The sequence below is a fragment of the Zootoca vivipara genome, chromosome 4 (genome assembly GCF_963506605.1).
Source record: "Zootoca vivipara chromosome 4, rZooViv1.1, whole genome shotgun sequence".
Taxonomy (NCBI): domain Eukaryota; kingdom Metazoa; phylum Chordata; class Lepidosauria; order Squamata; family Lacertidae; genus Zootoca; species Zootoca vivipara.
In genome coordinates this window covers 32,633,929-32,661,730 of record NC_083279.1, presented here as the reverse complement: position 1 = coordinate 32,661,730, position 27,802 = coordinate 32,633,929, and the positions used below count along the sequence as shown (strand labels likewise).

General features: G+C 43.4%; 1 protein-coding gene across 1 annotated transcript in view; it reads left to right on the top strand.

Moving 5' to 3' along the window:
• Positions 1 to 24,317: 24,317 nt before the first annotated feature.
• The window catches only part of ZBED1 (zinc finger BED-type containing 1), a 117,007-nt gene continuing 113,522 nt past the window's right edge, over positions 24,318 to 27,802 (top strand). Inside the window, exon 1 of the mRNA XM_035114810.2 lies at positions 24,318 to 24,409. The gene's annotated coding sequence lies outside the window, so the exon portion shown is untranslated. The remainder of the gene's footprint in view (positions 24,410 to 27,802) is intronic.

Here is a 27,802-nt window from a genome sequence, read left to right as displayed (position 1 = left end):
AACCTAAGCATCTGGGATGACTAAACAGCAGTTCTCCGTATCCTATTGGACTACATCATCATCCTTAACCATTGGCTGCAGTGGCTGGGGCTGATGGGAGTCCAACAACATCTGGAGGACCACAGAGCAGCCATATTTGCAATGTACATGCATACAATTTCACTATAATCCCTTTAAACTGAAGGACTTTCCTATATCTTTATCTAGCCATTTTAAAGTGAGATAGGATGGGACTGTAACTGTCACTTTTCTATCTGCATTTTCTCATAAATAAACGCTGTGGGTCACATTTGAAAGAAAACCTAAATTAAAAATCCTGGCTTAATGAGCCAGAGATTGTCCAAATGGCATGGAGCCCCTTTAACGCTTTAAAGCAGCTGAAGAAGGCAAGATTCATCACTTAACCATAATTCCCCACTATGTATGGACCCAGAAACTATGGCTAATGTCTTCAAAACAAGTTGAGATATTAAGCCCATTTCAAACCATGGCATCATATCCTGGATTTTGTTTTAAAGTAATTAGTCACAGTTTCTGGAACGCACACATAGCCTGTAGCTAAGTGAGCTGAATCCTGGTTTGCTCAGCTGCCCACATGAAGCGAGGAATGTAGGAAGTACACTTGAACTTGACACCGTTCTAATGTGCTCTGTTTCGAATGAACCCAATTTAAGGTGCTCACACTAGTGTTTAAAGCCCAAATGACTTAAGCCCCAAATATCCGAGAGACTACTGTACATCATTCCCTACAGACCCTCTCGGGTGTTAAGCTCTTCATAGTTCCACCACCCACGCAAATTTGAGTTGGTGGTGACCTGGGAAAGGTCCTTCCTCACAGAGGTGTGTCTAGTACATTTTCATTATACAGTTTTTGTTGAATGCTGAAGACATGTCCCTTCATCCATGCCTTTGACAACTGAGATGTGGGGTGTTTTTTCCAGGACCCACCCTATTCTTGTGACTGAAACTCGTTTTAACTGTTTTTAATATTGGAATTGAAATTGTAGCAATCCATCCTGGGGCCCGCAGGCGAAAGGCAGGTAACAAGCGTGGGTAATAATAACTGCAATTATATTGTCATTGTATTTGCAGTTCTAATTCTGTTCAAGAGTGTTATATAATTTTTTTGGGGGGGGGGAATAGTGTTTGTATGTGAAAAGACTGTTAGCTTATCAAGCGTACTCACATGCCACATCATGACAACCAACATTCATGCTTTTAAAAAAGAAATCTAAGTTTTGCCCTTGGGCTAGATCTGATATTTAATTCTCAGTCTTCCTAATTCCCCCCCCCCAACCCAGTATTTCAGTCTAATTGAAACAACACATGAATGTTTAATTCGATTTTTAGCTAAGTAGCTCTGACACTAGAATATGGACACATAGGAATATGTTGGTTCCAGTCTACTAACAAACATCAGAAAAATTATCAAAATAAGGGCTGTGTTTCACTTTGGACCCAATTAACGCACAGTGTAATGGAATACATACATCACAGCCAGCACATTTAAAAACAACATTATTTCTAGTTGTGTGCTTGACCTTGGGCTCATTGTAATAAATGGCATATGTATGACCTTGAGACCTAATCTGCAGCAAACATATTCTCAAATCTGATTTCACAAATAACACATGGAAAGTGGAACATCAATATTAAGAGACATTTTTTAACTTGGAATGTAATGGGGAAGCATTGGTAATTATGGTATGGGATGTGTATGAAGACTTCGTGAGCGAATAGTTCATTAACAGAGGCAGTTGTCCAGACAAGCAAAGGGGGAGAAAATAGATATTTGAAGAAATTAAAGGAGCAGATTCTAAGGGCTGGAGCACTTATCAGTTTCAGTTCTCCTGTTTTTCATTTTTCTATTCTCAAATTCCGTATTCTACATTTTGCAGCACATTCACTGGCATTTTTGTGTGAATTTTTCCTAATAGAAATAACACATTTTATATGCATATAATTTTATGTGGACACGTTTTTGCACACAGTTTCCCCCATATATTCTTACAAACACTTCCCTTAATATATGCATTTTTTGTAAACTTTGGTTGGTTGGAGAACTACATCGCAAAATTCAGATAAGTGCAGATTTTGAGGGCTAGCTGTGTTTCATTCTGTCTGTTTCAGCTTTTAATGTGTACTGAATTGAATTTCTCCTCCAGCCCTATTAGACTCTAGTCAGTAGAACAAGCCTATCAAAAGCAGTATCCAGATGAGACTGTAACATAATTAAGACTTAAATTTGAAAGGGGGCACGGCATTTTTAAAACAGCACCGTATGAGGAGAAGGAAAGCCAATAAGCTTCTCCCAAGGAAACCTACAAGAACAGACATGAAATCATTGATGCAAGCAATGAGGGCTGAGAAAGGAAAAAAGCCCAAACAGACTACTTGCTGGATAACAAAACCATTTTTGTCATTCTATGCGAGATTGCCTGCTCCACGAAACAGAGGTGCTCAGATTTAATTTTTAGACGTTTGAGAATGTATGTGGTGATTTGTGAGGCCCAATGTTTTGTTGTAAACATCTCCACGCCTGTGGAAAGCTGACTGTCAGCCTAAATCTTTCCCTGATGTGCTGTTTAGTATGGTGTGCTCTTGTTTTAAACATGAGGAGGCATTCAAACGTATGAAGCGGTTCATTCCCAGGAGGGAAATACCATGCAATTTTTATATTTCTGAATGCCTAATTCAGCTGTCGTTTTCAGTAATTACTATAGGAATGAACAACAATATGATCAAACTTGCCTGGTATGGGTGACTGAGATAAAGCTTTTGTTTTTATACTTGCATGCCACTCTTCCTCCAGGGAGTTCAGAATAACTTGCCTTTAGTTCTCAGAAGGCCTCCTATCTAATCTGCTTCATTTAAGCCATAGAACAGTGTTTTGTGAACACTTAAAGGAGCAGGTGCATGTAACCCATCAAGAAAGGCTATGTTAACTTAATGCTATAGAACAGACATGTCCAATGTGTTGATTGCAATCGACGGGTAGATCCTGCGATGAATTCTGGTCGATCGCCACCCACCTTCCGCTGGAGACGTTGGGAAGGGCTGTTCTGATGCTGCGGACACACCCACCCCTGCCCCGTCGGCGCCCAGCATGTGTGCCCTGCACCCATCCCTGTCGCCCACCCTGTACCCATCCCTGCCCTCTCAGGGGAAGCAACCAGCACCTGAGCACCCTGCACCCATCCCTGGGCAGTAGATCACTGCCAGTTTTCATATTGGGTCATGGAGCACAGTCAACAGTCAACTTCAAGTTGGACATGCCTGCTATAGAACTTTTAAATGTATGTAAGTCACAAGCAAGCAATGAGGACGCAGGTGGTGCTGTGGGTTAAACCACAGAGCCTAGGGCTTGCTGATCAGAAGATCGGCGGTTCGAATCCCCGCGATGGGGTGATCTCCCATTGCTCGGTCCCAGCTCCTGCCAACCTAGCAGTTCGAAAGCACATCAAAGTGCAAGTAGATAAATAGGTACCACTACAGCGGGAAGATAAACGGTGTTTCCGTGTGCTGCTCTGGTTCACCGTAGTCATGCTGGCCACATGACCCAGAAGCTGTACACCGGCTCCCTCAGCCAATAACACGAGATGAGGGCTGCAACCCCAGAGTCGGTCACGACTGGACCTAACGGTCAGGGGTCCCTTTACCTTTAAGTCACAAGCAGAGTTTGCCACTCTGGGAAAATTCCTGGAGATCAAATGTCTACATGGTGTTTTATCCCTCTAAATGATAGCTAAAATTCACCGACCCAATTCCACCCCCTTCAATTTGCCTTTAAACAGCAAATCCCAGGGTGGGGGTGGGGAGTGGTGGGTCTCCCTAGACAGAGAACCACTCATTCTCTGCGGCCATTTCTGTCATTTTCCTAAACTTGTCACATGGTGCACCGAGGCCCACTGGGGCCCGCCATGCTGTGTGATGTCATATGCACACTGCACCAGGTCGCACCACACCATGTGATGTCATGTGTGTGACATCATGCGTGTGGGGCAGAACCTGGCACATCAATCTGTGAGGAATCCTCAGTGGATCTTACCTTTCTTTTCCTAGTATCCTTTCCTTAAGTTCCCACCTTCTGACTTTACTGGTGATTAATATGGTGGAATATTTCTGATTTAGTTCATTGTTTCCCTTCTCCTTCTGCCCCCATCTCACACACTTGCTCACATTTAGACACCTCATTCCAAGACAGCAACAATTTCTGTCGGGCTAAATTTAGACTACTCAGGAAAAATAAATTAATCCAAAAATTAGTACTACTTTGTTCAAGGAGATGCAGTGCGTCAAAATTAATCTTCTGCTTCTATTATGCCAAATGATTTTTTTTTTAAAAAAAAGGTTGGGGAGGAAAGGAAGAAGCTGAAAGGATAAATATATTGTTGCAGAGAGAATGCTTTTATATAGATTATAGTACTCAATCCACTGTAATGCTTTATTAAAGTTATTTATAGACATTTCACATTTCTCTGAAATGTCACTCTGCAAGGGTCATGGAATGTATGAGCTTTCTTTTCACCTGCTTCTGATGAAAATGGCCACTTTCAATCTCTTTGGATTAATAAAATATGCTTTTTTATTTATGAAAACTGTAATATACATTAACCCAGAAAACAAAATGCTTGCAGTTCAAAGGCTCTCCATTAGTAGCCCTGGAAATTGTTGGGTTTTTTTGTTGCCCTACTGCTCTGTAGTGATGTGTTTAGAAGGTGGTGGTTGTTAAATTGGTCAATTGGCCACATTGGCTGGTAGATGTGTTTGGAGTTATGATGTAGCTGAGGTTTGGTGATATCACCCTTCAGCACCTTTAAAGGGGAAGGGTGTAGACCTGAAACCTGCCTTCAAGGGCTGTGGAACTTGATTGATGGTGAGGGAATGCCTTTAGGGCCAACCTGTAACATGTGCCTGGAGTTCTGGGACCCCAAGAAGGACTGTAGCAGAAAGACCTCCTTCCTTTCCTGAAAGTGCAGGGCTTGAGGGAATGAGTAGAAGGACTGATCTGGCCCTTGACAGAGTTGGCTCAACCTCTGTGTGGTTATTACCGGTAGTTAGATCCCACACTTTGTTCCCTTTATGAAATTGTTTTGGGGTTTAACTATTTAAATAAATGCAGCCCAGCTCACCCAGCCTTTTGCATCTTAGAATCATATAATCATAGAGTTGGAAGAGACCACAAGGGCCATCCAGTCCAACCCCCTGCCAAGCAGGAAACACCATTCTTGACATATGCCTGTCAAGCCTCTGCTTAAAGACCTCCAAAGAAGGAGACCCCACCACACTCCTTGGTAGCAAATTCCACTGCCGAACAGCTCTTACTGTCAGGAAGTTCTTCCTAATGTTTAGGTGGAATCTTCTTTCTTGTAGTTTGAATCCATTGCTCCGTGTCCACTTCTCTGGAGCAGCAGAAAACAACCTTTCTCCTTCCTCTATATGACATCCTTTAATATATTTGAACATGGCTATCATATCACCCCTTAACGTAACCTTCTCTTCTCCAGGCTAAACATACCCAGATCCCTAAGCCGTTCCTCTTGCCGCTTTATTTCCCGGTGTGGTTGCAGACGAGACACCCATATCATCGTGTCAGACTCGAGCTATGGCTGCCGGCCTCAAACATCATAGGAGAGTTCTAGAAGATAAAGAGGGGAAACAAAAATAATCAAACATCACTGTCTTTAACACATTTAAATGAGTGTCATTCCAGGGTGGGTGATGCTGATGGAATTCTAGTCATTTCAAGTGCACTAGCATAATCCCCTAACATTGAGAGGCTGTGCTGGTGTAGTTGAGATTACATGGGCTACTCACATGGAATGGTGCCCATATGCTGCCATTTTGAAGTAGTCTTCTTGCTCCTATTCTGATGTATGAATCGCACCTCGGATCTATTTCTGCAGTTTTTATGAAGCTAGTTTCATGACGCTAGTCCTCACAGCCTCTCCTTGTGAGAGCTCTGCATATTTCATTCAGGAGCTTCATTGATACCGGTATCAGGAAGCAAATCAAGACAGGTAGCTAGTTCTCCCCTTCTTTCTTATGTTTTACAGATGCATGAACTCTTTTTTGTGTGTATCCAGATATTTAGAAATAAGCAGCGACGCCTAGATCGCAACCTGTGCGCAGCCTGAAATGTTCTGAAAGGACTGATTTGGATGTTCAAAAGAAGCAGGGATTTAGAGGTGTGAGTCAGTCGTGCTGTTAAATTAATTCTTCAAATGCGATGTTCAAAGCGGGAAATTGTAAATATCAGGTTGCTATGTTAGAACTTATAACAAGAAAGAATATTATGGTTGTTCAGCTGTCATGCCATAATAGTTGTCAGACTCTTTTTTGGGGGGATGGAGTTTTATTTGTTTAATGGTGTTGCTTCTGGGTTTCATTTTTTCCCTTCTCTTTAAAATTTTGCAAGTTTTTTTAAAAAATGAGTTTTTTTGCAAGGAAATCCATGTACATGTGAGCTTCATGTGCTGCTAGCTAGAGCATCATGTTAGGCTGTTGTGGCAATTTCATTTATTACCACAGCTGCATAGATGCCTCAGGAAATCCAGCTGTTTATGGCACTGCCATGCAGCTGTTACAACGTACAGAAGTCTTTTTGGAGGCCACTAACATTGGCACAGACACTTCCTATGAAACAAAGTGAAGCCTCACATGCTGATTAATATGCCCAGCAGGTGACTTTCAGAAGTACAAGTGGTTTTTGAAACCCTTTGCTGTTTCTAAATTAGCCTAAATTCATTTCTGGGCTAAAATCTGGCCACAGATGAGATCATGTCTTTCTGCTTCTCACGTTATGATAAATCCAATTGTGTGCAAATAGGCTAGTCAGCACGCAGGAGCTTTCAGCCAGCGTTCTCTTCCCCAGTGTAATTCATTGTTAGAAGCGTTGCACCTCTGCTTCCTTATTTGTTTCTGTGGTGCTGAACTGGTACTGAAAAAGACTGGCTCATTGCTACTCCCCTCAATTTTAGTTTCTGCCTGAATTTAAGGTCAAAGCACCCTTTGCAGTTTGCAGTGTGTGGGGATGTTCTAGAAGCTGAAGCTGTAAACATCAATTAAATCAGTCAATGCCACCTTTGAGACTGAAGCACAAATATCACCGGCAACTCTCTGGTCCTCCTCCATATACAATATAAATCCTACAAATAAAAAGTTCTAAGAAGAAGAAAAGCCTTGGCAGGCATATTCCTATTAATCCCATTAGGTGGAGCTATTAGATAAGTCAATCAAGGAAGGAAACTCCTACAGTCTAGAAAAATACTGTGTTTTCCTTTCAAAGATGTTTCCCTTGCAATGCCATATCTAGAAAGCTTAATTTGATACGACTATCTCTTCCCCATTTTTCATTAGATTAATACAGGCATCCCCAAACTGCAGCCCTCCAGATGTTTTGGCCTACAACTCCCATGATCTAACAGGACCAGTGGTTGGGGAAGATGGGAATTGTAGTCCAAAACATCTGGAGGGCCGAAGTTTGGGGATGCCTGGATTAATATAAAGTTACGAGGGAGTCACACTATAAAGGAGCCATTCGTGTCTCCATTTTGGGAAAGATAACGACAGAAACAGCAGACCAGCTCTCATAAAAAATTCAGAAGCAAAAGAGTCAAAATAACCTTTGGCGAAAGAAAGAAAGATTATACAAACATGCCATAAGGTTATTAAAATCATTCATAACAAGCTGATCAAGTGGGAAATTTCCACTTTCACATCATGCAGTGAAAACATCAAAGTAATATCTCTAATTTATCTCATCTAATGCTGTAAGAAGACATTTTTAAGGCACAAAATTGGAATCAGGTGCCCAATTATCTCACAGGAAAAGCAAATACAGAACAGCTGTTTATCTTGTCATGTAATAAGTAAAACTAAGGAAACACTGTGAAATTAATATAGGTTATAAAATGAGTCAGTTTTTTGTTTTGTTTTTTGGCAGAAAACACCTGGAGATTTCTGTGTTATTTGATGGGACTATGGCCAGCAACATTGTTGTATAAAAACAACAGGCAATTTGATGTACAAAAAAAAATCAATTGTAGCTAAGGTAAATCAGACTGGGCATTTCTTATGTTCCACATGTACAGCATGAGACTGTTAATCTCAGGGTTGTGGGTTCAAGCCCCACGTTGAGTAAAAGATCCCTTCATTGTGGGGGATTGGACTAGTTGACCCTTGTGGTCCCTTCCAACTCTACAATTCCATGATTCTGTGTAAGGCCTGACCTTCTTAGCAACAGACCATTAACACTAGACAGTACACTGGAATGTTTGGCTCCATTGAGGTCAATGGAATATCTTCCCAGGTAAGGGTATATAGGAATTAAGACCTGAGTGTCTAGCACAAGTGAATGGGCAAAGCAGTCACAGGACCAGAGAGATTCTGTTGTTATGTCACCACACTCAGGGCCAAATTTAGGTTTGATGAGGCCCTAAGCTACTGAAGGCAATGGGGCCCTTTGTATGTCCAGCTGTCCTTTGTCAACAACAAATTGTTGCTGTTTTTTGTTTTGAATATATGCTATATGGTAATTTATGGATCTAATAGGTATCTAAAGCCATCTAATAGGTATCTGAAGCCTTCAACTATGGCCGCTGCCGCTGCCACCGCCACTCCCTCGCTGCAGCCGCCACTGAGGAGCTCACAGCATGTCCTCCATAGGCGGGAGGAGCGCAAGCCAAAAGAGTTCAGCACCTTCCCGCCTATGGAGGGGACGCTGTGAGCTCCTCAGCGGCTGCAGCGAGTGAGCGGTGGTGGCAGCAGCACCAGCGCTCATAGCTGAAGGCTTCAGCTACGGGTGCTGCTGCCGCCACCACTCGCTCGCTGCAGCCGCTGAGGAGCTCACAGCGTCCCCTCCATAGGCGGGAAGGTGCTGGCTCTTCTTTTGGCTTGCACTCCTCCCGCCTATGGAGGGGACGCAGGGGCGTCAGCAATGCGTCATGACATGCAACGCATGCGTCATGACGCATGTGCTGGGAACGCCAAAAGGTGTTTTGCCTAGGGCGCAAAAAGCCCTAGCACTGGCCCTGCATGTTTGGTGAAATGGTTCGGCCATGGTTCCTAGAAGATGCTACACCTTGTTTAAAGAGAATGACTAACTTAATTTAATCACTTCAAGTGTGAGAAAAGCCTATTAGTTTTATCTTTGCTTCATGCAAATGTAACACTTTCATAATGGTCTATTTTCAGCAGAGCTTAGTCTCTCTGGATTTCATTTAGCCTGGGTGAGAAAAATCTGATCACTTCATGACCATTGGTGTAGGTTGTTTGGGAGTGCTTTTGTTCTAATTTTCAATAGGATGAGCCTTGCTCCCTGTCTGTAATAATGCTTTTTGCAGACATGGATATGTTTAAAATTGCTGTTGTCCATCTATTCCCTTGTACTCACAGTAAATACAATCTCAGTTGCTGTGTATTTTTCTCCAGTGTCTTAGATGGTAAGATTCTGAATCCCAGTTGCTGGAAATGAACCAGTCCCAAATCTGATTGGCTGCCCGAACTGAGTCTGTGCTCATGCCTTGTTTGTAGGCTTCAAAGAGAAGTACAGTTGCTCACTGTGAAAATTGGATGCTGGACTAGACGATTCACTGCCTTGATCCAGGTGAGCTCGTATGTAAAAGGTAAAGGTAAAGGGACCCCTGACTGTTAGGTCCAGTCTCGGGTTGACTCTGGGGTTGCGGCACTCATCTCGCTTTACTGGCCGAGGGAGCCGGCTTACATGTGGCCAGCATGACTAAGACGCTTCCGGCGAACCAGAGCAGTGCACAGAAACGCTGTTTACCTTCCTGCCGGAGCGGTACCTATTTATCTACTTGCACTTTGAGGTGCTTTTGAACTGCTAGGAGCAGGGACCGAGCAACGGGAGCTCACCCCATCAGGGGGATTCGAACCACTGGCCTTCTGATCGGTAAGCCCTAGGCTCTGTGGTTTAGACCACAGCACCACCCGCATCCCAAGCTCGTATGTGCTTATGTTCAAAGATTGTAAACCTCCAGGCAAGGCTACTGTCCTCTTTTACCTAATGGCAGAATCAAGTTCTTTTGACTTCTTTTCTATGACTTTTCCTCCTCCCTAGCAAATATTACTTCCCTAAGGAAGTGAATGTGTGCTGTAATCCCGTCCATTGGCACATTAATAATAATAATAATAATAATAATAATAATAATAATAATAATAGAGATGGAAGATGGAGCAAACTTGTTTTCTTCTGCTCCAGGGGGTAGGATCCAAACCCATGGATTCAAGCTACAAGAAAGGAGATTCTGACTAAACATTAGGAAGAACTTTATGACAGTAAGAGTTGTTAGACAGTGAAATAGACTCCCTCAGAAGATAGTGGGCTCTCTTTCCTTGGGGGTTTTAAAGCAGAGGTTGGATCTGCCATGGATGCTTTAGCTGTGATTCCTGCATTGCAGGAAATTAGAATGAATGACCCTTGGGGTCCCTTCCAACTCTTTGATTCTATGAACAAAATATAGACTGCATGGTGTTCTATAGGTAGAAGCTAGAAGCGTTTACATATAAGTAGCAGTCAGTTGGTTTCCAGTGTAAAGTGTTGTTTATATCAATATTAATCAGATAGAGGCACTGTGGTGTCCAGAAGGTAACTTTGCTGTCTGAGGGTATTTTAAAGGGACTGTTCCCCCCCCCCCTTTGCACCCATTGTTAGATCTCAGATAGAGGACAGGCTTTGGGGCATAGGAGCTGAAGAAACATTTTTCTCCGTCAGCTAGGAATATGTATGGATGCTATGGAGCCATGCAGATATCTATGGCAATGTCATTGGCCTGAAAGCACAGACTGCCCCCAAATGCCTGGAAAGCTTCCCAGTGACTCCAAAGTTGACTTGTCATCTTAATTCAAGCGCCTCTGAATGATTTGCCTATCTACATCATGTCTATTGTCTGTGTTTTTCAGTCACTGAACATGCTCATCTGTTGTTTTGGCACATTCCCAAAGATAAGGGAAAATGAGTGCTCACCCTAAATTAGTTTAACTTTTTGAAAGATTAAAACTTTGCAGTTTCTATTTTTGGGAAATGGATATTTGTTCCTCCTCCATACTCACCTGTGTCCATTCTGATAAAGGCTATTAAATCTTCCTAATTGTTCCCTTGTTGATATGCTTCTAGCTTCACCATGCTGTAAGTCAGACATATATGCTTCCCATATTAAGAACTTAACCTTTCTATATCTTTTGTTGCAGTCCTTTTCTATCTCAGTCCACATCCCTAACGCAATATTAAAATAGCAACACCGGGCTAATTTGCAGAGTTGGCTCAAGCCATACTTTCTCAACCACAATACCCCTCTGCAATATGGGTATGCTAGTGATGGCAGTGGAGGAGCTTCATGCTCCGGCATCGTGGGCGGGGTGCGCCTCCCGGAGGGGCGGCGCATACCTTCCGGAGGGGCGGGACACACATTTTGGGGGCGGGGCAGGCGCCCGCGATGGCGCCCCTTGGAGCCTGCCACTCGGGGCGGCCCGCCCCCACCGCCCCTATCTTCCTACGCCCCTGAGTGATGGCTCTTGTTTGCAGTGCATTTTTTAATGTTTACATACGCAGGGTGGGAAATGATATTTTGCATGAAATCAATCCAGAGTTAGAAAGCACATATCTTTGCTGCTACCTTTTGCTTTTGGGTGGACATGCCATAGCCCACTCATAGATGCACAAAAAATCCTGGATTTCCAATTGTTTTATCTGGTAAAGATCACTTATATACCAGAGAAGATTATAAAAAAAAACACTTTAAAATATGTATAAATTATTATTGGAATGGCATACTAAAGATGAGGAGGTAAAATCGGTAATGATACATTGGGCTAAAGATATTGGACATAATATACAGTTAGAAGAATGGGAGAGGTTATGGAATGAAGGTATTAATTTTACAGCATGCAGTATGCTTAAAGAAAATGTTATGAAAATGATGTATAGGTGGTATTTAACACCAGTTAAACTGGCCAAAATGTACAGAACAAAAAATGAATGTTGGAAATGAAAGGAAAATGAATGTCCTTTATACGATATGTGGTGGACATGTAAAGAGGTAAAAGCTTTCTGTGATGATGATGAAGATCACAGGAAAGATAATCACCATCAAAACTACACTGAAGATAATAGCAACAACAGATAACATTCTTACAGATAACTAAACTATTGTAAGAATGTATAAGAATGCATATTTGCATTTATAAATGCAACTGTATCCAGAAAAACTGCTTGGGCTAAGGAGAGAGGCAAGCCTATTAAAAGGTTAAATATAAAAGTTTTACAAAGTCATCTGAAAATAGAAGTTAAAGAAATGTTGTGGGGAGATAATACCCAGAGAATTAATACCGGCAATGTACTATTTCAGGAACTAAGAGTCTATGGTGATAGTGGATTATGAGAAATGTATTCTACCTCTGTGTAGACTCAGAGACTGAAAAGATTCATTGAGTTGTTTTATCTGTGTTCCCGACTGTGTGAGAGTATGACTTCATTAACTTAAAAGATCATTTTTCTAGGCACTTTTGGAAGAACCTGATTTTCTGGAACCATTTCAAATGGGGATTAGGGCTGGTTTTGGCACAGAAACTGCTTTGGTTGCCCTGTCGAGAGAGAGACAAGGGAGACATGTCCTTGTTAATTCTTCTCGACCTCTCAGTGGCTTTCAATACCATTGACCATTGTATCCTAGAGGATGTTGCTTGGGGAATGATTTTCAGCCCCCTGGAACCTTCAGTCTGGGGTTTCACAAGGCTCAATCCTGTCCCCCATGTTTAACATCTACATGAAACCACTGGGTAGGGTTATCCAGAGGTTTGGAGTACTGCACATTGTCAGCAGTATGCTGATGACACTCAGCTCTATTTCTCCTTTACATCTGCAGGTGAGGCAATGGAAGTGCTGGGCCAGTGTTTTGCCTTGGTAATGGACTGGATGAGAGCCAACAGACTGAAGCTCAATCCAGATAAGACTGAGGCACTGTTAGTGGGTGGTTCCCTAGACCAGATGGGTGGGAGGTCACCTGCTCTTGATGGGGTTACACTTCCTTTCAAGGAGCAGGTTCCTAGCTTGGCTCCTGGGTCCTTTGTTGTTGCTCGAGGCTCAGGTGGCCTCAGTGGCCCAGAGTGCCTTCCATCAGCAACTTTATTTAAAATTTTGAATTCCCAATTCCCTTGTAAGTTCTGACTTCTAAAAACATTTCCTTTTTAAGAAGACCTTTAAAATTCCCTCCTCAGTTTTTGTCACCTTATGTTACGATTGGTTAGAGTATGGTGCTTTTAGTGCCAATGTTGCAGGTTCGATCCCCTGCATTGCAGGAGTTTGGACAAGATGCTCCTGTAGAGTTGCTTCCAACTCTACAATTCTATGATTCTATGATTTCAGAATATAGGCAGGTAGATTACATTTAGAGCAGAGAAACCCCTTTTGTCATAAACGAGAAGAAAAGCAAACAACTTAAAACATCTGGCCCTTATATTGGACAAAATGAATGTATACCAACTTATCTGACAGGATGTGTGCAGGATCAATATTTCATTTAGTTTGTTTTCCATTCAGCCTGATACAGATATACACATTTTCTTTTATTTGTTTATTTAAACTATTATTCATGGCTCTTGACAAATTTGTCATTTTTGACTATGTATTGCTCATATTTTCTAGTCACATGGTATATACAGTGATACATCAGAAACAACTGACACTCTGGCTCCTCCTCCCATATATGTAGAGCAAAAATGTCATTGCGAAGCAACATGTATTTTGTGAATAAAATATATGCCACAGACATTGCATTCTCGTCTCCTATCTGTCTGGTTCTCGCTTTCAGAGCTGAAACATAACATTTTAATCTTGAGTTTCATACAGTGTATTCACGCCGCAGAATATCTGGATTTATATCTCTTTACCATATATTGATATTGTGTTTGATCTTCATTTGTGTTATCCTGACCTGGCTGCCCTCAGAAGTTTCTGGTCTTGCTTCGTGGGATTCTGGATGTTTCTGTCAAACACACAAGGTATTGTTTGTTGTTATCAATGAATAGCTTAGCTGAGGATACTGACCACTAAAGTGAAATTATTCTAGCTGTCCTTGCAAAAACCATTGTTGTAGACGAACCAAAAGCTTGTTATTTTGTCCTGCACTGGTCAAAGATATCTGGGAGGGGGAGGAGGCGGCGACCTGAAACAGATTGACTTCCCTACAATTAGTTGTTTCAGATAGTTCATTGCTTTATTTTCCCATTCTCTGCAAAAGTCATCAGAATAAATCCAATTCAGGCTTAAATTATGACAACTAGTGTCTCTGTCTTTAGATCTGTCTGCATGTGGACAATTCCATAAGGAATCTGGTAGTGCATTGGCACCTCTGAACCACAGACCACAAACAAATGAGCCTTTTCTAACATAACACAAGTAATGCTCTACTCTTATGCACACTTACTAATGGGTGTAAAATAATAGGAACTCCCAAATAAATATGAATAGGCCCAGGCTGCACAAAAACTGGTGTTTGGTACTTCTTCAGCCCACACCTCAGAATAACAGATAGGCACCATACTGAGATTTATGTAACTGCTCCATACAGTGCCTGTTATAAGGTGATAGATAACCTGTATTGCAGCAGGTTTAGTGTGTTCTTTGTGCAGCTTGTTTTGGGGCTTTTGTGCTGGTGCAGAGGAAATTTCCTCAACTACAACCCAAAATGTCTTATTTAAGGTAAAGGTAAAGGGGCCCCTGACCATTAGGTCCAGTCGTGACCGACTCTGGGGTTGCGCGCTCATCTCGGATTATTGGCCGAGGGAGCCGGCTTACAGCTTCCAGGTCATGTGGCCAGCATGACAAAGCCACTTCTAGCGAACCAGAGCAGCACACGGAAACACTGTTTACCTTCCCGCTGTAGCGGTACCTATTTATCTACTTGCACTTTGACGTGCTTTCAAACTGCTAGATTGGCAGGAGCTGGGACCAAGCAATAGGAGCTCACCCCGTCACAGGGATTCAAATCGCCGACCTTCTGATTGGCAAGCCCTAGGCTCAGTGGTTTAACCCACAGCGCCACCTGGGTCCCAAAATGTCTTATTTACCTACCACATATTGTCTGCCTCTTAGGTACAAAAGAAGGTGGCAGTCCTAATACCTAGACTGGGCCTTTGCAGGATCAGATGTCATGGCTTTCCAATGAAGCTGCATTGAAGAACATTAATGGATGAGATAGACTGTGGGGGGTGGTTGTTGTTGTTTTAAAAATGTTCTTATCCAATACTTTCTTGTACATCCAAAGTCTCTGTATTCAAGCCACAGAATCCTTCAAACAAGTCAGTCAGATTCAGAGTGGGACGTTACTATTCTAGGCAATATAGGGTTGGAGGAAAAGAAAAGTGGGAAGAAGAGAGAGGGAAGGAAAAGCGGAAGACCTTAACATTTCATTCATTGGTATAGTACCATATGTGAGCTTTTGTGTCAGCATCAGGTAAACAGGTATTTTATTTTTGTTGGCGGTGGGAGAAACTAGAGGGCCCAGGAAGTGGTGGCTTGCAGGATATTTCTTGAAGCCATGCCCAGGCTCTGTCTCTGGTGTTTGATATGAGAGGGATCCCCATGGCTGTTCACACATGCTAGGCAGCAGTGCTTTTCTTCTTTTAAAAAAATATTTAGGGGTACTCTCATTTACCTGCTCAGATTGAAATACCCCCCTAAATGAGGCCAAACTTAGATGCACAAAATGTTTGGGGTATGCGTCCCCATGGGAAAAAGCACTGCTACCGGTAGGGAGCCATTCTCTGCCGCAGTCAACATGTGGCGATTGTGTGTGTGTGCGCGCGCGCCTAAACTCTAGTTGCACGCACGCTCCGCATAAGTCTTTCCTCGGCGGTCGGAAGTGGTGCCCTTTTTGTCTGCCACTCTCACCTGAGCGTGAACCCCCGTTCTGCCCCCTTGAAAGGAGAGGACAGGACTCTCCACAGTCAGGCTTCTCAGGGGAGGCGTCAGTTAAGCAGGAGGTGCCCCCCCTTCTGCTACACACTCCCTCAGCATTTCATACTCCCTTGTAATTACAGTCAGAGGCACACACAGAGAGAGAGTCAATGACAGCCGAGGTTTCCCCGGCTACACTTGCGGTATGAGGGAGAAGAAGGACTAGACGAGGCGCGAGGGGCGGGCGGGCGAGTGGAAAGGAGGCGGGAAAAAGAGCGAAGGCGCGCTGCTGGGCGGAATACTAATCAGGCGGGTCTCGCGTCTGCGGCGAGCCGCCGGCTGCCTCCGCTGCAGAAGCGCGCACAGACGCACTCGGACAAGCGCAAGCGAGGACACCGCGGCGGCGGCGGCGGGGTGGCCAGAAGGAACTTCCAGGCGCGCGCCCTCCGCCGCTCGCGCCTCAGAGCCGCCCGGTTTTTCTCCCCCTCTTGCGCTGCCCTTTCATGGCTTTCCTCACGGAGCTTCCCAGGAGGAGCCTGGCTTTCCCCACCTGTCCCCATCATCACCACCTGCGGGCTGTCGCCTCGCCGCCGCCCAACTTTGAAGGCGCTCGCTCGGCAGCCGCCGCCGCCGCCGCCCCGCGGCGCGCCGCCTCACCTCAGCCCGCCTCTGACTGAAAGGGAAGGCGACGCGCGCTGGGCAGAGCATCCTTCTTCTTTTAGCCCACCAAAACCCACCGAGGAGCCCTCCCGGCGGCGCGCGCGGGGCGCCCATGGCCGCGCCGTTGGGCGGGCTAACTTCTCGCCGCCTGCCCCCTCAGCTCCCCAGCCCCTTCGCGGCCGCGGCTGCCGGAGCGGGCGAGCGCCGGCTGGTGAGAGCCCCGCGGGGTCAGTCCGTCAGCCAGTCCGCCTGCCTCTTCTCCGGGCGCCCTGACGAGGAGGCGGGAGGGAAGCCCGCTCGCCCGGCGCCTCGCGCCCTCGCCTTGTCTGCTTGGCACGAACTAATGCGGAGGCAGCCCAGGTTTTAGCGGGGCTCTTTCAGGCGACGGGGGGACTTCGGTGTGGAGGCTTTCGCCGCCTCCTCCTCCTCCTCTGCGGGAGAGGAGAGCCTGTCTGGTCCGTCCTCGGCGGGCTTGTGCCTCACTTCTCCAACGCGGGCTGCCGACTGGCGAGCGAGCTCCTCGGGCGGCTCTCGCGCGGGGGTCATGCAGTCCCTCATCTCCCCGGTGACCAAGGCGATTCTGGTGGCTTTGTTCATCTTCGCCATCCTGCTCATCCTCTATGTGATCCTGTGGTACATCTGCCGCGATGTGGATTGCGACCATGGCATCTGATCGTCGGCGGCGAGGCTCCCGGGCGAGGAAGGCTGAATAGAGGGACGCCTTCGTGTTGCCGCACACGGATCAGGAAGGACGGCCAGGAAGGAGAGAAGGCGCGAGACAGGGGAAGGGGAGAAAAGGAAGGGCATCGGACCCGAACCTCCTGGAGCCCCTCGAGGAAAACTGCCATCCAAGCTAGCCCGGGATTGACCTTCAGACAGAGATCAGGACGACCCGGTGAGTTTTCCCACGCATCTCGTTTACATATGGGGGCGAGAAAAGTTCTGAAACAATCATTTGCAGCAGCAGCAAAGGTGGGTTGTTGTTGTTTTGAGTGGGGGGGGGGGCAACCTCAACCATGAGAATAGCTGTCTGTCTGATCCTCCAGAAAGCACTGCAGTACCAAGCTGTTTGGGCTGCTGCTGCTTCATAAATGTCTGTGTGTGAAGATGGGGGGCACGGGTCCCTCGTCAGCTATTCCTCTACTCGTGTGGTCGGTCTCCCGATGGTTTTCCTTGCGGAATTAAATCTGTAGAAAATGCGAAGTAACCTCTTCGTGTCTGCGCTGGCCCCTCTGCATCATCTTACCTGTAATTCAACAAATGGGGTGTTTGGGAGAAGGGGTGTGTGTGTGCTAAAGAAACACAGAAGTAGATGTCTGAGCAAGAGAGGAAGCGTTAGTTGCTGCTGTCTTTTTTTTTAAGTAGGGTTTTAAAATGCACACAGGATCTATGTGTGACTGGGAAGGTGCGAGGCTGCGATCAAGGACTGTTAGGTTGTCTTTGCAGCCCCTAAATTGGTATGCAGGAGATAGCTGTACTGCTAAACAGACCATAAAGGTAAGCTCGTGTGACAGAAGGAACGAACGCTTAGTGAATTCAAAAGGTGGAAAATCAAGAAAGTAATTGAAAATTAGACCTCGTGTGTGCAAGATTCCAAGGGCAGAAAATATCGTTCATGGCATAAACACTTGGGAATGATTTTGCATATTATACATTTCACCTTGCATAGATTTGCATTTTGAAATACCCATTGAAGGTTTGGGGTTTTTTTGGTGGGGTATTTACTAATTAATGGCAAAAGCATTTGAAATAGTCTTGAGGCTGGGATAAGAGGAATATATATGCATCCTTTTTAGATAATAGCTCTGCATTTAAAACAACTTCCCCACCCCCCTAGCTTTTCTGATAGTGGATGGAATCCCATTCCATTAAAATAAATCAGTAGGGAATTTCCCCATTGAATTAAGTGGGAGGTGGATTGCACTCAATGTGTTTAACTGCAAAGCCAGTAAATGTGTGTGTTGCTATATTATAAATATCAGGAATGCTATAGGAAGTGCAGTCTGCTCTCTTCTTATACAGTATTGCCTGTACAGAGAAGACAGAATGTGGACAGCCTCATAGGAGATTAAAATGATGATGACAATGTATCATAGTGACCTCTCTTACCCTAGCCTTCTGTAAAATAGTGGCAGGGGAGAATGTAAGACACACTGACTAGATGGAGATGATCGAACTGAGGTGTCTTTCTGAAATGGAGAGGGGAAGGCAATAAACCTTCAGGCTGTACTGTAGACAGTAGAGGGTCTAGGAATGAGAGCAGAGACAACATGATGTATTCACCCATAATTGGTATATATGCTGTGTGAGACAGATACACTACCTCTATCTCACACTGCATATGCACCAATTAAGAGGGACACTATGGGGAAGGGAGACAAGAAGGAAATGGATTTTGTTTTAACCCTCCCCCCTCCATGTACTCAAAGTGCAACTCTGTGATTTGAGATGATGTTGCATTGCATTGCCTCAAGGTGACTTCCTATCCATAGAGCCTTGTTTATATAGTCTGGAGAGAGAGAGAGAGAGAGAGATGCCCTTCTATAGTGATATTTTGTTCCTGCTTGCATTGCACCTCAAAGATCTTCTGACCTGGCTAGTTGATCAGTCTTGGTGTTATTGTTAATGCACCCTACGAACTAATGTGATTACAGCAGCAATGTCATCCATGTTTACATGCCTGGCAACTATATTGCTGAATCCATTTGTTTATCATCTTCTCCTCTCTTCAACTGAAATTCCTGCTGCTCAAGACTCTGTGAGCAAGTAAAAGGTCACAAGCAGATGTCTAAAACAACTAGACCATTTTTGCTGAAAACTATTCCCTACAATGGTAGGCTCCTTGTGCCTGAACACTATCTAAAATACCACATGATTTTCAGTAAATCTTCAACAAACAACTCTATTTCTCTCTCTGGCATCTGAAATGTGATGCACATTTCTTAATAAATAAATAAATATAATAGAATCATAGAATAAATGGAGATGCAATTCATAGGGTTTTTTCTCCTGTGCATGCTCACTTCAAAATGAATGGGAGCTACTGAAGAGCATGTTGGTGTTTTTGCATTGCTCTTGTTCATTTCAATTAGGGTTGTACATAACAGATTTCTGATGTATTGTGCCTTTGGTGTTGAACCCCATTGCAGGAAGGATAGTAGGGCTAATGTATGTAGAAGAAAATATATATCAAGCTTTTTCACAAAGTATAAGTTTTATTAGTATATTTCATTTATTCTTGTGGATGAGCGGGTGTAAAAATTCATATACATGACACATGATTAAACAGCATCACATTTGTACAGGTTGTGAAATGGCAGGTTTCTATATGCAGTATTCATAGCTCTTATTACTTCAGTACATGGTGAAGTCTCTTTATATAAGTTACGCAACAGAATATATTCAAGTTGAGAGAAATAATTTGTAACTCGCACTAACTGTACCTCAGCCCTCCAGAAATTTATAGCGTGACACTATGTATAATGAAATATAGGATTTTAATAATTAAAATTGCTGTGTATCACTGAACACCTAACTCCTAAGCAATTACTTGGAAGCAAATTCCAATTAAAATAAATGGAATTTATTGTCCAGGTAAATGCATTTAGGACTATGGTGCTATGATTTTGCAAACCCAATTCTGTGAAATGCTTCCTTGAAAGTAAATCCATGGAACTCAGCGGGACTTACTCCTGAGTGAACCTACATTGGATCAGGCCATTACTATGAATACACAGCAATTTCAGTTTGCAAATGAATATAACACCTTATATAACTTTAGTATGTAGTAGGAGGAAAAACTCAAATGAAGTTCTGCTTTGTCTCCCTGATATGGAAATGTTGTAAGAATGTATATTTATGTCATTTAAAGCAGCCTTTGCCAATGTATCCTGTGCTGGCTGGGGTTGATGTGAGTTATACTCCAACAGCAGCTGGAGGGCATCAGGCTGGTGAAGCCTGCTTTAAAGTCTAAATATATAGTTGCTGCTGTCCCTAGGAACAAGCAACTCTTGAACACCAGTCTCTCTACTTTTCTCTATCATTATTGGGGAGGTGAGTTGGAATCTGGCTCCGGCACTTTTTCTATTCACCCCTGACTGAACCATTAAAGGGCATGTTGATTGAGAGAAGCATACTATTCAGGGTACTTACATTCTCATTTGCATGCATCTTTTTTTTGTAAAATACCAGATGGTATGTGAACCACTCATGTAATGTCCGCCTTATACCGGTTCCTACTTTTTGTCTGTCTTTCCTAGTATTGTATAACAGGTAGTAGCACTCCAGAGTCTTAGGCAGAGAGGTCTTTTTCATCACCTGTTAACCTGGTCCATTCTACTGGAGATGCCAGGGATTGAACCTGGAACCTCCTGCATGCCATGTTCCTTCCCCCGATAGGTGGGATATTATATCTTAACTGACCAATCCTTGACATTCCACAGACAACATACAGTACTGTATTTTTCCGTCTATAAGATGGCCCCTATTTCGGGGGACTCAGATTTAAGAAAATGAAGGGAGATGGCCCAGAGTATAAGACGCCCCCCTAATTTCTGACATTATTTTTTAGTAACAAAACCTAGTCTTATACACGGAAAAATACGGTAAGTGATCTGCTGGCATTTCTAGTTTCTGATTTCTCCCATAGATATAGGGATAAAATGTTGCACTTATAACAGGGAAAGTTGGGTTCAGGTACAACTTGAGCTAAGAAAGTCATGGCTCAGCCATGAAGTTCCTGAGATAAATTTGCCAGCCTGCATCTCTCAGGGGTAACCCATACTATTGTTTAATGAGGATAGTAAGTTTCCTGTACAGTGGTGCCTCGACTGTACCTGCATTAATTCTCCATTGACCACATGGCACCTACTTCCAAATCCCTGCTTTTCTACACTTTCCATTCCTTCAATCCAGATTTTCTCATACCAGGGATACTCCCCCCCCCCCCAAAAAAAGGAGAGAGCATGAGAAAATATGGACTGAGGGAGGGGGAGGTGTGAAAAGGCAGTGATTTAGAGAATATGGATAATGGAGAATTAATGGAGGTACAGGAAGCTTACTATCCACATTAAACTACAATATGAATTTGCCCTCAGTCTAACCCTAATTTACAGGGTTTTAGTGACAGTGGGAGTGGGGAGCAGGAGATGCAAAAAAGTGAGATGCAAACGTAATTAATTCAAGTAATTGTTAATGATGCTCTCTCTTGTCCCTGTATTCTAACAACCATTACTTATAATCAATACTTTATTAAGGGCTAGCTCCTTTCCTAACAGTTTGGTATGGACAGCTACAGGTAGCTGAGAAATGAAACAAGTGTTGGTTTCCCCCATCCTGATTCAGTAAACAGAGAGAGGGAAAAGCTGTACCTGTTGTTCCCCTCCCCTTTGTCCCGGACCTGTAAAAGGTACAGAATGTTTAAAACAAAACAAAACAAAACAAAACCCTGGTAATTCTACAATTCCGTAGTCTGTGCGTTGCTGTATGAACTGGAAATGGAGAGAGAAGTTAATTAGATAAGTGCAAAGTAATGTTAGGATTGGGAAATGCTAAAGTAAGCTTTAAAGGCAACTTTTTCTAGTTTTATGAATATGCAGCACTAATAATCAGCCTGGCCTTACATGGATGGAAGAGACTTCAGAGGTCATCTAGGCTAGCTCACTGAAAGTCCTGCCATGCCTGATGTAACTTCGGCTAGTGGTGGCTAGGGTCCATTAAGACCAGCAGCCCAGAGCCAATGATACCCAGAGCTACCCTGTGACTGGTTGTAAGCAAAATAGCAGAGAAGACTGAGATTCATAGCTGCCAAGTTTTCCCTTTTCTCGCGAGGAAGCCTATTCAGCATAAGGGAAAATCCCTTTAAAAAAGGGATAACTTGGCAGCTATGCTGAGATTGGTGGTTCAGTGCTCCCTTTGCCCTAATGAGCCAGCCTCCACTGACTACAGAAACCCTGTCAGATATTGTCAAGCCTCTGCTTAAACACCCCCAAGGAAGGGGCTGCCACCATCTCCCGCAACAGCCTCCCCCACTATTGAACAGCCTTTACTCTAATGTTTAGTTCAAATTTGCTTCCCTGCCATTTCCACCCATTTGAGGTTCTTTCCCTGTTCTCTGCTCACCTTTTGCATGACAGCCTGTCAGATATCTAAAGGAAGCTATCATATATTCATATTCTCTAAAACTCTGCTGTGAGAATGATTAAAGCTTAGGCTCTGAAAATATTAAGCATTTTAGCAGGCATTTCTTGTGGATATATAGTGCTGCTGCTGCTGAAATACCAAACCTGTGGCACATATTACTTATATATCCACTCACACCTCCACTTTGGACTAACACTAATAATCATAGAATTGTAGAGTTGGAAGGGACCACAAGGGTCATCTAGTCCAATCCCCTGCAATGCAGGAATTTTTTTGCCCAAGGTGGGGCTTGAACCCACGACCCTGAGATTAAGAGACTCCTGCTCTACCAACTGAGCTATCCAAGTAATCAATACTCACAAACAGGAGTGTTTCATACCGGAAATGTGCCTTGCCTTTACCACTTGTACTTAAAATAGCTAAGTACTTTAGAACTCAATTTTATCCTTCAGTTATGCTAGCAGAGGGATTATCTGTAGAATAGGAAAGAAGCACCACCAACAGCAGGAGAACATGAAACATGCTGCTGCATATCTTGTATACCAGAACAGCTCTGCTGGCCTAGCAGCCAAAATGGGACAGGGACACTGACCATGTAAGGAAAATTCCTCCCATTCAACTCAGTGCAACAAAACAAAACAAAACAAAACTTCCTGTTCCCCTACCCATCTCCTTCCTCATTCACATCATTATGAGGGTATGTAAGATATGGTGCAAATCAGCACTCAGTCACAGCATACCACTACACATACAGAGAGACCATAAATCAGATAATTGGGTACCTAGCATGGACCTATATCTTTCAGGCCTCACTCAGATCATGTACACATAGGGAAAACTCTGGTGATAGGAAACATAAAGAAAGTGCACTTTGAACAAACAGAGAGTGTTTCGTTAAATGGCCTGTCTCCAGAAGAGACAGAGGGACTTGAGCACATTGCTAACACTTCTCTATCTAGGACCCTAACAGGTACTTCACCTTAGGACTCCAGACACAAACACCAACCTGCAATTCCCACTACACTGCCACAGCTGGAACTGCAAGAACAGAGCACTCCACACAGGTAAGAGAGGGGAGATGGCAGCCATCCTACAAAGTGGAATTCCTGCAACAGTTTCTCCCTCTTTGTGTATGGATGCCTTGCCTAGACTGCATTGCAGTAATGCTTGGTTCCCCCAAACAGGCAGGAGCTGTCACTCTCAGAAAGGGCAACAGCAAACACTCCAATCCAGCCATTACCACTGCTGGCCAAAGACTCGTGAACTCTTTTGCCTGACAGGGCACACGGAGCAGAATAAGCTGTTGCTCCACACAGAGAGTTGCACTGCAGCCCACCAGGGCAAGTATGGCCTCAGTCACTTCCCTTCCCAGGGTGAAGGAGACTGAGTTCTGGCTAAGAACTCAGATACTCCACTCCCACTCCTTCTTCCTCCTTATCTCCTCACAAACACCTACTGTGCACCCACATTCACGGAGTCTGTGTTGCATCTGTTACCTATTGTTTATTACTCTCTGTCTTCCCTTGCTCTCCATAGACTGCGGTAAAGGACCTTCTCCCACACTGCATCCCAAGTGGACCAGGAAGGAGGCCCAATCCATCCTTGTTCCTCCTTATGTTGGCCAGCCCACTTGCACTAGACAAGCTCCTGATTCATTGCCAACTCCATGCCAGCTATGCAACAGGTAGTCAAGTAAGTGTCCTAATGTGGACCTGGACCCACGAGAGAAACAGATCCTGCCACCATCCTGCTGACCATTGTGCTGCTTTCTGAGGCACAGGAGCTCTGCTTGGATGACTGGTTGGCAATCCTCTCCCCCACCCACTTCTCCAACTCGAATGCTGTTCAATAAAGCCTATGATTATGCCACATTCATTTTTTTGTTTTTTGTTTTCCATTGCTAGGGCATAGTGGATGGAAATGCCTTAGTAGATTGGGCTTCAGGATGGGACTCAATGCAAGGGAAGGCAGGGAACTGGATGCTATCAGGTCTCAGAGGGGCAGTGGCTCTTTCGGCACTGACAGCAAAGGGTGGGCTGATATAGGGCTTCCTGGGCAACCCATGTGCTCCTGGTATACACAACTGAATCTTGAAGTGGTATGTGTGTGTGAGGAGAGAAGCCCCATGATGTTTCTGTTTCCTGTCTGCTTCTATGGCTGAGTGAGTTGGGAATTGCTCAGTTGTGTTTCAATGGGGGGCTTGAGTCCAGGAAGGTCTCTTTCATTTGCCTCTGACTTGACTGCTGCTGGCCAAGCAAGCAAAAGATGAGTGGCATTCTATGCTTCTATACCTCCTGGGGGTGCTTCTCTCCCCCCCCCTTCCCTTCCCTAGGAGTTATGGAGTATAGGCTTGCTCTTCCCAGCTGCAAGCCTAAACATTTTGCTTCTAAGTACAAGCTTACGATTGCACTGTTACTCTTGAATGGGGCAGGCCTCTGGTTAAGCTCAGTGGAAAAACATACATTGATCAGAGATGGAGCCTTAGTGAAGCATTTTTAATAAACCTGGACTACTTGTTATATTGTTGGGTAAGTGTGTATGAGTGGGGGGCACGCATTTGATGGAAGGTACAACGCGGGTGGCGCTGTGGGTTAAACTGCAATCAATGGACTTAAATTAGAGTGTAATCCTAACCATGTCTACTCAGAAGTACTATTGAATTCAGTGGGGTTTATTCCCCGGTAAGTGGTGTTAGGACTGCAGTCTTATTACTAACTTGTCCATTGATTTCAGTGGGTCTACTCTGAGAATTACTTAGTTGCATACAACTCTGAACTACAAATTGACATACAGTAATAAAAATCAGCAAGCATTTCTCACATGCATAGTTGGCTTTGTTTCCTTTAGGGTTGACATGTGAGTTTTATTCAATTTATAGTCTTACCTTACAATTATACACAAGTCCATGGTCTAACATGTGTAAACAGCCTTCTGTGCAACGAGTAAATTCATGTTTAGCTTCACAATATCCAAGCCCTACTGAACTGACTCCATGGCTGCAGTTACTCTTGTTTGTTTTAACCAAGGTTTGTTGAACAAACCATGATGTCTTGTAGATGACCAAAGTAACTATGACTTATTTTAGCTAATTATAATTTTTTAACCATTTTTGTCTCTGTAGCTTTTGGAGGAAGACATCAAAACAAACCAGGATTAAGCCATGATAGAGGGTTTGGATGTTCTGTTTTGTTGGCCACATTCTGTTTATTTGGCACTGGTGAATTCAGATAACAGTTAAAATAAACAAACCATGGCTTAATGTTACCTGGGAACCTGGCCACTACGTTAGGAGATAAGACCTGATCTCACTTATGTTTGTGGCACTCCAGGTGCACGGAGGTCATTTGAGTGTAAAAAGGTGGTGAAACTGGAAATGGATCACTTTGTAAAATGGGGCTTCATTGCTTTTTAAAGATTATTTACCTGCTGCTATCTCAAAAGATTAGTCACAATATCCTCAAAAGCTCAGTTACATTTTGGAGGTAATATGTTTGTCCTCATAACACTCTCAGTGATAAAGTTTTAGGTTGGTAAATTGTATTGAGACATTCTGACCTAGCAATCCTCATGGCTGGAAATAATCTGGATTGCCAACATAATCTGGATTGCCAACATCCAACTGCTCTGCACCACATGATCTATAGTTCATGACTTGTGAGTTAGAAGTTGTGAACCCAGAGTTCTAAGATACATAGGAGAGAGAAAGTGTGTGTGTGTTTCTCTCTGTGTGTGCCTTTTAAAAATAGGAAATCAACTAGGTATACTATTTCAGCACATTATTTTGTATTCTTACAAGCCACCTGTTGTCCTAAAATCAGCCCACATTGATATCCCAGGTTTCCTATCAGCAGGTGCACTCAGCAATGTCTGCATATTTTGAATTGTGTTGACATAACATTTTCTCAAGTTTTATTATAATTGTTTTATGTCTCCCTCTGTCACTTCTAAATGAACACCAGCAATGCAGTACTAGACAAGCCTGCTCAGAAGTAAGTTCCATTGAATACAATTGGTATGTGGATAGGACTGCAGCCTAAACATTAGGCCCTAGAGCATCATAGTAATGAGAAGCTTCACAGCAGATGAGTTGAGACAGAAAGAAAGGGAACACAGTATCAGCTGAGGAGCTAGAACAAAAATAAATGCCACTGGAAAAGATACATGGAAACATTGATTTAAGAGACATACAAGAGAGGGATTGTGCAACAAAAGTATCTCACTATTTACTGTAGAACTATTAAAAAGCAGACATTTGAACTTTAGTTTTCATAAATTCTTTTTTTTAATAGAAATTGTGCAGACATTTTGTCTGAAAACAAATCTTAAGGCTGCTTCTTGGAATCTGTGATGTATCTCTTAGATCTGTGGAAATGCATGATAAACTTAGTGCATACATAATACAGAACATGCAGTTTTTTCTCCATTTCCACTGTCGGTCATATGTTCATTGAGCCACAATGAACAAAAACATGACAAATATATTTGAGAAATAGACTGACTATACCTACAATAATAATTAAGTAAGGCCTTCATTAATCATGGCCTTTAGGGAAAATAAATTGACACAATTAGCTAACTTGTAGAGCAGATTTCTTTTAAAACCTCTTTTAATTTAATTGCACTTAGAAAGATAACGAGTTATCACTGCCACCCTTATGAGATATGTATATTGAACAAGGATTAAAACCAAGTTGACAATCAGTCGCTGTTTTAATGACTTGTTTTTATTTCATACAGTAATACCATTCTTTTAAGCCTAGTGGGGATTTCAGCTAAGTGGGAGGTTAATGGAAACATGACATCAGTGAAGATAAAATACAATGCTGGGAGCATACAGAAAGACACACACTGGCTTAACTTTACAGCTGAAATAAGTGTTAAGGAATGTGCATTTAGCCACTAATTGCCATAGCAAATCACAACTCTGCACCACCTGCTAAATAGCTGAAGGTTATGCTGAGAAGAATGGAATGGTTATCAGTAGATATTCTTTGTGTAAATATGCTATAAAAGGGGGCCAGATATGAGACTGAGAAATGAGATGTGCTCATTTGCATCCGTACAAGGCTTGTAAATTTACTGCCC